The sequence below is a fragment of the Tenrec ecaudatus genome, chromosome 5 (genome assembly GCF_050624435.1).
Source record: "Tenrec ecaudatus isolate mTenEca1 chromosome 5, mTenEca1.hap1, whole genome shotgun sequence".
Classification (NCBI taxonomy): Eukaryota; Metazoa; Chordata; class Mammalia; order Afrosoricida; family Tenrecidae; genus Tenrec; species Tenrec ecaudatus.
The window spans coordinates 106,867,864-106,880,606 of NC_134534.1; the positions used below are offsets into that span (position 1 = coordinate 106,867,864).

Consider the following 12,743-nt stretch of genomic DNA (forward strand, 5'->3'; position numbering starts at 1 on the left):
AGATCTGAATACAGATCTGAGTGTTATAAAAGAATGAAAAGTAAAACTGAAGGGAAAAAAGCCCACATGAGTGGAAATTTAAAAAAAAGAAAAGTAAAACTGAAGTTGATATTAGCTTTGATTCTTTTGTGACCCAAAAGCTAGTTTCATAGAAACAAAGCAAAAAAATTTTTTTAAAGATTTTTGGTTGACTGGTTTTTCTTTTCTTTCAAAGATGTATGCATATCATCCAGAGGATATGAATTTTGGGGCATGGGGAGCCAACTGTGGGGAGCCCAAGGTTCCAGTCCCACTGTGGTTTTGCCATGCCTCCCATGTGGTGCAATTTCCTGCCTGGCCTGCCTCTTTGTCAGGCGACCCTCACTGCCTGCATGCACAGAAGGAAGGACACAGCTAGCTGCTGGATGGACTGGGGGTCTCAGTCACTGCTCCCTAGGGATTGTGGGGACCAAGAGGGTGCTCACTTTCTCTCATTGGCTCTGCCAGATGGGAGCAGTTATGCTGGGCATTGGCGTAGGAATAAATCTCCGTTGTCCCTTTTGGCTATCAGGGAGGAGCTTACCCAGTGCAACAGATGAGCAGTTGACTTCTGACAAGCCAAAAATCGTCAGGGGTTTATTTAGACTTCTGCTCATCATTTCCCCATGTGTGTGTTCAGATCGCTCAGCTACCCTTTCCTCCGAGATTCAGGGCTCCAAGTGTCTCCTCTGCCTACTCTTTCTGGCTTCTTTGTTGCCGAGGTAACAAGTTTTGCTTCAGTCAATATAGGCATCTTTTACAGCAAGTCAACCATGCCAGTTTTTAAGTCTTCTGTTTGAAAATTTTTAAACTATGAAGCCCGTTGGATACTCCCATATCTGCTCTTCCTTGTTCAGTCCCGTAAACATATAGCAGAATTATCACAGGACTTGTTCAACCAAAATAATAAGCTACTCATGGCTTTTCATTTATTAAAGAGGTACAATGTGTCCCCCACTGACACAGTGCTAAGGGGGACAGCACTTGGGACACAGTGTGGGAAATGTGCCCAATCCAACTCCACCAAACTGGGGTGAACACTAAGGATGTACAGCAGAGCAGCAAGGGGAGCAAAGCAATGAAGTCCTCGAGGAATGCCGAAGGTGGACTTGGGGGCCAGGGTGTGGCACCCCAGCAAACCCAACTGGAAAACACTCATAAAGGTCAACAGACAGACCTGGTCGATAGCTTTTCTGTTTTGGCTGTTGGTTATTTATTTGTTTATTTATTTATTGTTGTATTAGCTGTTGTGGATTTGTTTTTTTGTCTTCTTTTTTGGTTATGTTTTGCTTTGCTTTGTTTTTGCACGTATTATTGTCTATGCATGTCTATTTGGACAAGATAGGCAGGATGAGCAATCTGGGGGAGAGAACAATGGGACTGATGGTTCCTAGGGGACATGGAAGAGGGGAAGATGGGGGAAACGGAGTGGGATGTCAACAAACCCAGGGACAAGGGAAGAATAAGTAATATAAACCTTATGGCAAGGAGGGCATAGGATGCTTGGGTGGAGGAGGGGGTGTTGGCAATCAAGGTTAATGTAGTCAAGAGGAATTACCAAAACCCAAATGAAGGCCGAACATGATAGTGGGACAGGAGGAAAGTAAACAGAAATAGAGGAAAGAACTGGGAGGCAAAGGACATTTATAGAGGTCTAAATACATGCATGTATATATGTAAATACATTTATATATAGTGACAGGGGAATAGATCTATGTACATATATTTATTTATAAAGTATTATGGCAGTAGGTGGACATTGAGCCCCCACTCAAGTACTCCCTCGATGCAAGAACAATTTGTTCTACTAGCACAGCACTCTGTGATGTTCACCTTCCCTGGCATGATCACTGAAGACAAAATGGATGCATAAGCAAATGTGGTGAAGAAAGCTGCTGATGCCCAGCTATCAAAAGATACAATGTCTCCGGTCTTAAAGGCTTGAAGATAAAAAGTGGCCATCTAGCTGAGAAGCAACAAAGCTCACATGGAAGAAGCACACCAGCCTGTGTGATCATGAGGTGTCGTCAATGGGATCGGGTATCAGGCATCAAAGACCCAAAACAAATCAAACAAATAAACAAAAATCATATCAATGGGAATGGGGTGGAGGAGGCAGAGTGGAGACCCAAAGCCCATCAGTAGTCAATTGGACACCCCCTGTCAGAAGGGCCACAAAAAGAGGTGAGCCAGTCGGGTGCAGTAGAGCACTGACAGAACATGCAACTTTTCTCTACTTCTTTAATGCTTCCTCCCCAACTGCCACCCACTACCATGACCCCAATTCTATCTTACCAATCTGGTTAGACCAGAACATGTGTACTGGTACAGATAAGCGCTCGCAACACAGGGGATCCAAAACCCCTCAGGACCAATAAGGGGAGCAGCAATACTAAGAGGGTAAGGGAAAAGGGGAGAGGGGAGTAAGGAGCAACTGATCACAATAAGTGATGTATGGTCCCCCTCCCAGGGGGACAAACAGCAGAAAAGTGAGTGAAAGGAAACCGCAGTCAGTATAAGACATGAAAAAAAAAAGAATTTATAAATCATAAATGATTTATAAATTATTAAGGTGGGAAGAGAGTGGGAGACGGGGAAAAATTGAGGAGCTGATATCAAGGGCTCAAGTAGAAAGAAAATGTTTTGAAAAAGATGATGATATGTACAGATGTAATTGACACAATAGATATATGTATGGATTGTGATAACAGCTGTAAGAGCCCCAATAAAATAAAAACTAAAAAAAAAATGTGAAGCCTTCCTGAATTTTTGGGGAAATGACATTTCTCAGTTAAAAACAACAACAACTGGCTTTCATATTATTTATCTAAATCTTTTATTTTATTTTCCCCCAAAAAACCTCCTTCTATGAATTCCCCTGGGAGCTACAGTTTTCTGGCTCTATCCGTGAGGTGGAAGGTGCCATATGAGTGGGTAAATTGCTGGCAGCAGTCAGATTTGCTACATCAGCTGTTTTCCTGTTAGTGCTGTAGTATCGTTACCCTAGTGGTGTAGTTAGTGGTTACATGCTGGGCTGCTAGCCGCAAGGTCAGCAGTTCAAAACCAGCCACTCCAAGGGAGAAAGACAAGGCTTTCTACTCCAATAGGTATAGTCTCAGAAACTCACAGAGGTTTTCCACCCTGCCCTATTGGTTCGCTATGTGTCAGAATTGACTCAATGACACTGAGCTTATGGATCATTAGTCTAGTTGCCTCCCCCTAAAGTTTAAACTGAAAATGTTAATTACATGCCCAGTAGGGATGTGACCTCTTTGAAGACACTTCGGCAGTTGATTGTATGTGTGCATACTTTCTACTTTAATATTGGCAATTAGAAGTAGTCGTTACAATAGGGAAGACATCAGGACCACTCTTCAGAAGTTCTGCTGCACTGGGGTCCTGATGAATCAGCATTGTTTCCACTTATTAATTGGGTATCTCGCTTGTTGATTCAAGGTTCTATTTTAGACCTGTAAAAAGTGGCAGGCCTGAAGGGCACAAGGCGAGTGGGAATGCACGTCAGAGCGGAGGGAGAGCTGTTAAGTGATTGTGTCCACACAACTTTTTTTTTCTTAATAAATCTTTTTATTGGGGCTCATGCAACTCTTATCACAATCCATACATACATCAATTGAGCAAAGCACCCTTATACATTCGTTGTACTCGTCATTCTCAAAATTCACCTTCCACTTGGGTTCCTAGAATCAGCTCAGTTTCCCCTCCCCCCCTCCCTCCCTCCCTCCCTCTCTCCCTCCCCGTTCCCCCCTTCCCCCTGATCCCTTAATAGTTTATAAATAATTATTTTATCTTATCTTATACTGCCCAGCGTCTCCCCTCAACCACCTTCCCATTGCCCATCTCCCAGAGAGGAGGTTACACATAGATCTCCAAGATCAGTTCTCCCTTTCTACACCCCCTTCACTCCTGGTGTCGCCACTCCTATCGCTGGTGTTGAGGGGTTCGTCTGTCCTAGATTCCCTGTGTTTCCAGATTCCTACTGTACCGCTGTACATCCTCTGGTATAACCAGGTCCGCAAGGTAGAATTGGGGTCATGATAATTGGGAGGGGAGGAAGCGTTCAGGAACTAGAGGAAGGTTTTGAGTTTCATTGTTGCTATACTGAACCCTGAGTGACTCATCTCCTCCCCGCTACCCCTCTGGAAGGGATGTCCAGCTGTCTACAGATGGGCATTGGGCCCCTATCATGTACTCCCCCTCTTTCACGGTGATGTGATTCCCCCCAGCCCCCGCCTTTGTTGTTTGAGACCTGGTCTCCTCTGCCCTTCACGATCACCCATGTTGGTGTGCTGCTTCCATGTGGGCTTTGTTGCTTTTGGCCTAGATAGCTGCTTGTTTGCTTTCAAACCTTTAAGTCCCCAGACGCTATATCTCTCAGTAGTCAGGCACCATCAGCCTTCTTCACCACAGTTGCTTATGCACACCTTCGTTTTCAGCGTTTATGTGAGGAAGGTGATCACACAATGATTGTTTTTGTTCCTTGGTGTCTGCTACATGGTCCATTCAACACATTCTCTTAGGCCATGTGCTTCTTCTCTGTGGGCTTTATTGCTTCTGAGCTAGATGGCCGCTTGTTTGCCTTCAAGCCTTTAAGACCCCAGTTGCTATATCTTTTTGATAGCCGGGCACCATCAGCTTTCTTCACCACATTTGCTTACACACACGTCTGTCTTCAGTGATCATGTCGGGAAGGTGGGTATCGTGCAATGACCGTTTAGCAGGGCGAGGTGCTATTGTATTGGGGGAGTATGTGTGAGGAGGCCCAATGTCCATCTGCTACCCTACTACTGAACCTATAAATATATGCACATAGGTCTATTGCTCCCATAATCATAAATATATTTACATATGTACATGTCTGTATTTAGGCTTCTCTGTATGCACTTTGCTTCCTACTCCTTTCCTCTATTTCCTTTCGCTTTCCTCCCGTCCCATTACCATGTTTAGCCTCATTCTAGTTTCAGTAATTCCTCTCAGTTACCTTGCCCTTGGTCACTCCCTACCAGTCCTCCCCTCCCCTCCCTCCTCTGGTTTTGATCCACTCGCTGTTCCCATGTCCCTTTGTTGGGTGACACCTCCCTTCCCCTACCTCCCACGCTCTCATGTCCCTCTGGGACCGTTGGTCCCGTTATTTTCTTCTCTCTTTATTTGTCCAGCCTATCTTGTCTAGGTGGACCTGCTGATATAGTAATATGTGCATACAAATGCAGATGACTTTGACAGTGCCTAAGTGGCACATATGAACATGGCTTCAACAGCAGCAACACTGACATGCTGATAATCAGAAAAGCCACTAACATACAAAATTTACAAGGTAAAAAAAAAGACAAAACAAAAAGATAGCAAAAAATAAAAGAAAATTGCTAGTAGTTCAAGGTCAGTTTGTTGGCCTTTAGGAGTGTTTTCCAGACGAGACGTGTGGTGCCACGTCCTGGCTCCAAAGTCCATCCTTTATACTCCTTCGGGATCTCTTTGCTCTGCTTCCCCCACTACTCCATTGCATGCCTCCAGTGTTTGCCTCAGTGTGGTGGGGTCAGCTCAGTTGCACATCCCCCATTGTGTCTCAGGTGCTGTCCCGTGTAGGGCCGTGGGTTGGTGCAGGATGTCACATCTCGCAGTGTGGCCAGCTGTATGGTCCTCTCTGTGTCCACACAACTTATTGGTAAGGAAGTTATCAGAAAAATAAAAGGACTGGGTGGTGGAGGTAATAGAGATGGGAGTGGATCAGATGCTCTGCCAGGGAGCACTTTCCACTTCTTGGCCATCTTTAGGGGTGAAAAAAAGAGAAAAATAGCAAAAATATGCTAGCGTTTGATTCTGAAATTATTTTTTAAATCATTTTATTGGGGACTCTTACAGCTCTTATAACATTCCATACATCAATTGTATCAAGCATATTTGTACACCATCATTTTGAAAACATTTTCTCCTTGAGCCCTTGGTATAGCTCCTCTTTTTTCCCCCTCACACCTTCAGGAATCTTTGATCAATTATATATTGTTATTTTATATCTTACGTTGTCTCTCTTTACCTACATTTCTGTTATATCCAATCTTGTAATAGGTTTCCCCTTTCTCTTCCCCCTCCTTGGCCATCCCCCTGTCCTCATGATATTGCTACTCCTGCTCCTGCTCCATAGGGGTTTATCTGTCCTGAATTCCATGTGTCAAGAGCTCTGATCTGTAACAATGTATGTTTTCCAATCTAGTCAGATTTGTCAGGTAGAACTGGGTCATGGTGGGGGGAGGACGCATTGAGGAGCCAGAGGAATGATGTATGATTTGTTGGTCCTGTACTACGCCTTGGTCGAACCATTCCTTCTTTGTACCACTTCTGTGGGGAGGGCAGGATTATCTACATTTAAATTTTTTAAAATATACTTGATCACTGCATTTACAGAGGAATTGACATCAACATAGCCAACCTTGAACTAACTCATCTTCCACCATATGCAGGTGACCTAGTTTTGTTATTCTGTTTCTCTTTACCCAAATTTCAATTTATAAAAGTGTGAGAAAGGGATCCCAGTTTTGAGGACCATATTTTGCACTGTGAAAAGATAACAAGCACAGTGTGAAAACATTGCCTTCCAACTATGGACTGTTGGGCTTAAATTTTCAAGAAAACTACCTTAAAAAATGAAAAGAAACCAAACTGGACCAATGGATACTATGGGTGAAGGGGAAAGATATATTGCTTAGGGACCATTGAGTCTATGTCAGGGATGGTGGAGTTATTTGGAAAAGGATATCAATAACAGTTGCACATGAAGAGTATAATCAATGGCACAGAATTATACAAGTAGAAGTTGTGGAATCAGAGAATGTTTTCTTGTGAATTTTGCCACAATTAGAAAGAAATATGGTTACAAGAATAACAATGTGTACAAGGTAGCAGAAAATGTGCTAGAATTTAATATGATAACAATTGTACAACTTCTTGATATGATTGAACTACTGAATTGTATGACATGTGGACGAAGTGATAATAAAACTGTTTGAAAAGTTGCCAATCAAAAGCAAAGGGGGATGGAATACTATTCAGTCATGAAAAGGAATGCAGTCCTTGTGTCTTCCAACATGGATGGACCTTGGAAACACCATGCTGAGAGAACAACGCTTGTGGCGGATATACGATTTCACTTCTATGAAATACTCAGAACTGTTGAATCCATAGAAGCAAAAAGCAGATTGGTGATTCCCTGGGCTAGAGTGTGACGGAAATAGGAAATTAACTATTTTGAGTTTTCTTTTGGGGTCATAAAAATATTCTAAAACTTGATACAAAACATTATGAGTGTCCTAAATGCCACTGCGTTGAATACTTTAAAATAGTTATTTTTATGCTGTGTGAATCTCATGTGAAAACCAAAAATGGAAAATGACATGTCTTCTTTAGAAGTTCGTTTTCTTGTACACACATGGTCTGCTGTTTCTTCCTTCATTATCTCATTCATTTTACTTTGATGATTTTTAAAACAATCATCTTATTGGGGGCTCTTACAACTCTTATAAGATTCTATACATCAATTGTATCAAGCATATTTTTACCTATGTTACCATCATCATTTGGAAAACATTTTCTACTTGAGCCCTTGGTATAAGCTCCTATTTTTTGCCCTCTCTCCCGCAGCCCCAACCTCCCACTCTCAGGAATCCTTGATCAATTTTATATTGTTATTATTATTTCATATCTTATACTGTCCCTTGTCTCCCTTCACCTACACTTCTGTTATTTGTCCCCTTCAGGGGCGGGGAGGCTATATTACTTTGATGATATTTTAAGGATTCAGGCCAGAAATTTATAGACAGATGATTTGGCAAGAAAATATGTTTTCATCATTGCACACTTTGCTTACCTCTCATGATGGGTCCCACAAGGGGACTTCAAAATGTTGTGGCAAAATGGAATGAAACAATAATGGGAATTTTAATGAATTTTTAAAGTCTCTTTGTATTTGAATGGCTTATTTGATTAAACACACACACACACACACACGCGCGCGCGCGCGCGCGCGCACCAGTATGCTCTGGTAGAAGGTAGCAGTGCATCGTTTAAGGAACTCTCCAGCTGTGGCAGGCAGCTCTGTGGCCAGCGTACTTCCCCTTTGTGAGTGAGCAGCCGCACAGTCACCTCATTCTTCCTGTTCACACAGCCTGGGTCGGAAAGCCAACTGCCAGGAGCTTCAGAAGGTTTGTATATACAGAAACGTATATAGGCATTGGGTGGGTGGGGAGTTATAGAGTGGGAGAGAGGAAGAGAGTTCAAGGATATCTGTCCTCTACCTTTCCGAAGTAATCCTGAGTTTATATGGAGGGGTTATTTAAATGTTTAAGTTTCTCGTCTTCTATTGTGAGAGCAAAGACTTCTGAAGACTCCTTTCTATAAATCACTGGAAAGTTTCAAGTCATAAAACAAGTAAAAAAAATTAAGCTTAACAAGATTGATGCCTTTCTAAAGTCTCAGTTGGATCCGTAGAAAAACGGATCTCCTTTCGTGTGTTCTTTGGGGCACAGATTTGGGCTTTGGGCCATGCCTTGGTTGTCCTCACCTTGAGACCAAGGTCACAGAGGTGGGTTAAGGTCTCTTTTCACCTCCTCCTACTGCAGTGAGCCATCTTTTCTTTCCTTCTGTTGCTTTTCCCTCTCTCTGAATTAATGCATGTTCTCCTTGCTTCTTTTCTAACCAGCTGAATTCTTTGGCTTAGTAAGGAGGCGCCCAGCTCCTGGCTTGACCAGTTTTTCTTGTGTGGTTTGTGGGGGTGGGTGGAAAGTAATTTCATAAGATGTGAGAGGGAAAAGAGGACTCTCAAAGTCACTTACCGTGAATGTAAATTGTTTTTTATTAATCTTTAAGTTGATCAACTCTACACCATTTGTTTTAAGTTTTAGAGTAAAGAGAAATATGAGTTTAATTTGTAAAACTTTTGTCAAAAAAGAAAAACATCTGTCTGCCCTATATCCTGTTAGTGTTCTTAAATGAGTCCAGCAAGATTATTGATTGTGCAGCCGCCTGGGAAGCACGGCTGCCGAGGCATAGTGGCTGTGTTTGCTATCACTAGAAATTGTCTGGCCAGTTTGGTAGGATCTTTTACTTAGTAGTTTTAGTACTAATGAGGCTTAACACTCTCTATGTTTCTTGGCTGTCTATATTTATTTATTTAATAAATAACAAATCTCTTGGGGTGGGGCTTTATAGTTTTACTAAAATATTTCCTTGTTAGTCATTTGCCTTTGAATTTTACTTACAGGTCTGTTTTAAATAAATATTTTAGAATCTTTGGAAAGAAAGTAAAAACAAGGACAGTTTATTCCACTCAGCATTGTATTAAATAGTTAAGAAAATTTTGATGTGAGAAAATCTAGAAATCAACTGCTTTGATTTTTTTTACTTTGCTATGAAGCTCTTTCTACTTCTGCAAAAAAACATTATATCTAGTCTCTCTGAGCAGAAATTGACTCAGTGGCAGTGGGTTTTTCAAGATGAGCCGTCTGTTCCTATAAAGACTTAGAAACTAGATATAATGTTTCTGTGAGTCAAGAAGTGACTTGGTATCATAAAACACATGGAATAATTACATGGAAAAAATAATATTTCCCTTTTAATAGTGTATTTAATAATGTAAGTTAAAAAGTTTTGCTATTAGGATTTTAATTTATACATGCTTAAGTGTATGGCAAACAAAATATGTTTAAACCAGTCTCAGTGAGCGGTGAGTTCTCTCAGTAAGACACTCCAGTCTCAGTGATCAGTGAGTTCTCCTTGTCTTTGTCTCGTCTGAGTTGCTTCAAAAGAAAAGGATACTTTCTGTGCTGTGAGGGAAAATGGTTCTGAGGTTAGACTAATAGCAAATTTTTAACAAAACTCAAGTGGACCTCGAAAACCATTGACACTTTGGACCAAGTTCATAGGAGTGCTACCTCATATAAAACAGCAGCTTTTAGATAAATCAAGGGTTTTAAGGAAGATCAGGAAACCCTAAAAATGAATTTAAAATAATAACAAAAATGAATTCAGGGCAAAGAGGGCAACTCAGAAGGGTGGCATAGTGGATTATGTGTTTGAATACTAAGCACGAGGTCAACAGTTTGAAACCACTATCCCTTCCTTGGGAGAAAAAGTAATCCTTCTCTTCCCATAAAGAGCTCCAACATAGAAGACCCACCAGGGCACTTCTAGTCTGTCTTATGGGGTCAAGGTTTTTGGAAAGGGGCCATCTTGATAAAATTTCTCAAATGACACAGGATAATCACAGAGGTTTATTATAAAGAAGTTTTCAGACAACTGCTTTGGTAAGCAAAAACCAAGAAAGTTGTACCAAGGAGTTGCTTTTTGTTTCATCATGACTGTACACTTGTTCATTTTTGGAGGCTAGCAAGGACTCCCCTAGGAGAATTTCATTAGGAAACCTTCCTTCATCCACGCCGTACCACGCCTCCTGGTATTACCCCTGGAGGTTTTCTTGTGTTCCCAAATGCAAGAGAGCATGGAAAAGGAATACAATTGGAGCCGCTTGGGGATGCTTGATGTATTATAAATTGAAAAGCACAGAATTCTTTACAGGAAGAGTTAGAGAGGCGGTAGTACTGGCTTCAGAAGTGTGTGAGCGTAGATGGAAGCTGAGGCTATGGGGGGAAAAGTGGGTTTGCATTTTGATTCTTTTTGTTTAATAAAGATTACTAAGTTTGTACAGCAGTACATTTTTACTTACCCTCAGAAATGCTAAAAAGCTAGTAAATGATGAGAAATAGAAACCGGGAGAGATATTACCATAGAAAATCCCACTATTTATGGCTTCAAACATGTGCTGGATTTAAATTTTCCATACACTGACTTGAGTATAACATCAGTCAGACCTTTTTAAAAATGAATTCAAACAGTTTTAAACAAAAGCAATACAAGCTTGTAGTATGTTATTTTGAAAGCCTAAAGTAAACATGAAAGCTGAATTCCCTGAGTGTTGCCTCCCAGAGTATCTGTGTTCTTGAGACTGCCGCCTGTGACGTCTGCATGGTTGGAAACGATGTACTGGTTGCTGGGCCCTGAGTGGCACAAATTGTCTCACTACCGCCTAGATTGGCCACCCCAAGTTGTGTGTGCTTCGGAAAGGAGCTCAGTTCTATTCCGCAGCTTGCAGGCACGGCCTTGCCGTGATTCAGAGTCCACTGTGCGGCAGCCACCACAGCCAGCCGTCTCGCATCCCATTCTGACTTGACTTTGGTAGCTTGACAGTGACAGTGGCAGGAGTATTTGTATCATGGAAATTGTCCTACAATACAAAGCTGGCCACCAAAGTTTGCCCGACTGCAAATGAGACATGCCCTTTGGTTCTCATGTATCTGATCCACAGCTACAACACGCTGGCTGGTGCCACCCTGACCTCTCACTACAGCTTTCCCATGTTCTCTTTTGGTGCTTGGAAGGCTCCCCCAGGTTTGCTGTCTGTATAGTTGTGCCTTTTCGTCTTTGTAGATTCAATGTCCATCTCTAAAGAGGTGGTTTTTCTTAGGGGAGTTGGTCTCTTGTGACTTCTTTTAATTATTACATCCTTACAGTGCGTTTCTGTTGTGTGGACCTTACCTGGAAGGCCAAGCATTCACATTAGCTACATTGGTTTGAGGTGCAGGGAGACTACGATGTGGGGGTGATGATGGGACAGTGGGATGCTGGGATTTGGCTCACCAGGGAGTGATCGTGTGTGTATTCCATGGGGTTTTGGGAAAGAAGTGGTTACAATGGATCTAGAAGTAGAATTAGCAAAGACATTAATTTACGTGCAATGTTTGAACAGAAAAGTGCACATCGTTCAAGTGTTTACTTGGTTTTTCCCCCCAGTGAGCCCAGCAGGGGAGTCTCCTATAGGTCTGCAGTCTTCCACTCCAGGCTCATCCTCTCCTTGGAATATCATGTGGAAAACCACATGGGGGGTGGGGGGCATGGGTAGTTGACCGTAATGTGAGCTTGCCTGGCTTCCTTATTGCTGCAAGTCAGGGGTCAGATATGCCTTTACCCTCTGTCCTTCTGTACTGTATGCTGACACCAACCCTTCCTCCCATGGAGCTGTACTTCTGTGCTGGCTTCAAGAATTCATTGCCATAACCGCACAGTGCTCACAATGAAGGGGCTTTGTTGGGGGGCTGAATAGGTTACCACAGTTAGGATCAGCAAACAGGAAGGGTACCACCCTTAGTCCACAGCAACACCTCTTCTCAGCCCACAGCCACGTCTCTCTCCGGCCTTCAGTCTCTTAGGCGCAGTGTCCCTTGGCCCCAGGAAGCCAGCCTACCTGTTTTCTTTCCCACAGTTCTGTAGCCCTGGACCAGATGAGGAGGAGGCCCCGCTAGTCTCAGCGCTGCTCTCTGGGGCATCTGATTGCAGCAGCCTCCGCCACTTCAGACAGAGATCTTGAACATGTTCGCCCAAATCGTTCTTCAGCTTTTGTCTGTGCCTTATATCCTGTGGAATGGCTTTGATGCAGGGGCCAACTGTAACCCCAAGACAAATGAAGGATGGTGTCTTAAGTTACATCCTCTAGGAGAGTAGTCGAAACTTGATTCCAAAGAAACGAAGGGTGTGGCTTGGTTCAGGTTTACTAAGGTCAGGATTTAGCCCCACCTTAATCCTGTAACAAAGAACTCGTTCAAAAGCCACAGGCATAGAAATCTGGAATTATAATACCTCACATAAGGAATTGCGGCCAGATGGTG

The 12,743-nt window shown here is 42.6% G+C and overlaps 1 protein-coding gene across 4 annotated transcripts in view; it reads left to right on the forward strand.

Moving 5' to 3' along the window:
• Nucleotides 1–12,743, forward strand: part of SEMA4D (semaphorin 4D) — a 190,787-nt gene that overhangs the window by 60,502 nt on the left and 117,542 nt on the right. Inside the window, exon 1 of one of the 4 annotated variants that reach the window (XM_075549821.1) lies at nt 8,192–8,228. The exons of the other annotated variants lie outside the window; for them this stretch is intronic. The gene's annotated coding sequence lies outside the window, so the exon portion shown is untranslated. Of the gene's footprint in view, nt 1–8,191; nt 8,229–12,743 lie in introns of those variants that run through there. 4 annotated transcript variants of the gene reach the window in all.